Genomic DNA, 2,546 nt, shown 5'->3' on the forward strand with positions numbered 1-2,546 from the left:
TATATATATATATATATATATATATATATATATGTATCTGTTGAATACTCATTTACTAATATCTATTTTTTAAATATATTTTCACTGTTTAATATCTCCTAATATTATTTAGTGTATTTATAATCAGAGAACGAAGTTCGTATCTATAATACAATATATATCATATTATAAAAATTTAAGTTATAAATTAAGACTATTATGAATAAATGCAACATCTTATAGATCTATTATTTTTTAATGAATTAATGTCATTATTTAACCATAAAACATTTATAATGATTTAATCTTAAAATACTAATTATATCAGAGTTCATTTTCATTGCACGCATCCATATAATTTTATTTCTTAAAAATGTAATTCGTAAAGAATATTTTTTCAACTGAAAGAATGAGGAATAATATCAGGAATAACAATATATTAAAGATAATTTTACTTTTATAAAAACGATTTTATCATTATTATTTTTTTTATTTCAGCATTCTAGCTGTAAAATATTTTTTATTTTTTCCTTGTTTGTGATTTTAATTGAAAAAAATCTAAGAATACAATATATGAATGATATTTGTTGTGGTGAAAGTGGTTAGTTTCTCATATTTAAGAATTAATTTACATTTCTTACTATATGCTTTACCTTAACTTTCTATCTTTTACGGATAGAGCACGAATCACAACTTTATGTTCCTAGATTTAAGACGTGTGCAGATGTGAATTCTTCATTAAATCACGAGGAATTATATTAAGTTTCTAATTCATATAAATGCAGCACGGCGATGAACTATAAGTTCCAATTTTATAGATTTTAAACAATAGACTTATAATATCTGATGAAAAAAAATATATAAGTAAAGAATAATCGTAAAAAGTGATAAGCTTAAGGAGTCTATAGATCGCAAAAATATACTCTATTTTTAGGATTTTTTTTTAAGAAAACTGCTGCATATATTCTTCTACTATATTCTTCTATTATATTCTTCTTTTATTAACATACTTATATTATTTACTTAGGTATATATTTAATAAATGTCTATAAATTTTGATATAATGTTTATTAGTTTTTATGTTACAAATTTAAAGATAAGTCTTTTATGTCTTTTAAATCTTATATTTCATGCACACGTAATATATTTGTTCTGTCATATTATTATTTGTTATTTGTTACAGGATGTTTAATAAGTAACGATAAAACTCTTGCAAAGGGATAGAATGGACTAAAGTCGAAAAGTTCTCTATCGTTATATGTACAATTTTCGCAATAGCTAATACAAAATATTAATTATTAAAAATCGCCGAATATTGGTTTCCTGTAATTTTTTATTTAAGTAATATACTTATAGGAAAATAGCAAGTGACAAAAATTGTTTATTTTTCTTCTCAAAGAGTTCTGAGAATTTTTTCAGAATTTTTTAGTACCGTATTTTTTTCATGTTGGAAAAAATGATTATCAATAAGAAAACGCAGTTTTCTACTAAAAAAACTAAAAAGTTAATAAAAAATTCTAAGAAAATTTTTAGAAAATTATTTTCTTCTCTATGAGAAGAAAATAAACAATCTCTTGCTGTTTTTTTGTAAAGTTGTAGTACTTGAGAAAAAAAATTATTAAAGACCAATATTTGATGATTTTTAGTAATTAATATCTTATTAATTATTAGAAAGATAGAGGACTTTTCGATTCAGTTTAGTCCGCTCTATTCCTATACGAGAGTTACTTATCGAACATCCTATATATATATGTATAATATACTTTGATTATAAATATATTTAAGGTTTTTTTTACACACTGATATTATTTTATAAGATTTATATTTATATTGATAAATTAAATGTATAATTTTTTAATAATAAAATAAATATATATATACTTACGTTTCAAAATTATAATTATTAACTTTTTACGTTTTGACGTATTATAAAAACATTTTTAAGATAATTTAAAATAATTTCTATGGATACAATTAATTCTCTTTTTACAAGTCAAATATGTATATCTATAATAGAAATAATTTGACGATTTATGTTACGAGTACTATTTCCAGAAAAAATAATCTGGAAATTATCTCGAGATATTACAGTGGATTGAAACCCTTGAAAACCTTTGAATGATGATTGCTTCAATTAGAATCAACGGTTATTACCTGGGTGGAGCAGTCGCTAAACAAACTTTGAAATTACTGCTCTCGAATGCGTACTAATTTTGAAGATGACGGATATTTGTGATATGCATGTAAATTACGATCTACAGTGAGTTACATAACATTTCGTGGTTTAATGTTATATATTTTCGATTCATACAAAGTTCTACAATGTCGTAAACATTTTTAAAAATGTAGATGAAAAGAGAGAGAGAGAGAGAGAGAGAGAGAGAGAGAGAGAGAGAGAGAGAGAGAGAGAGAGAGAGAGAGAGAAAAAACACACACACACACACACACACACACACACACACACACACACACACACACACACACACACACGACACACACACACACACACACACACACTAACTAACTAACTAACTAACTAACTAACTACGTAACTAACGTACTACTAC

Source organism: Atta cephalotes (assembly GCF_000143395.1).
Source record: "Atta cephalotes unplaced genomic scaffold scaffold00005, whole genome shotgun sequence".
Taxonomy (NCBI): Eukaryota; Metazoa; Arthropoda; class Insecta; order Hymenoptera; family Formicidae; genus Atta; species Atta cephalotes.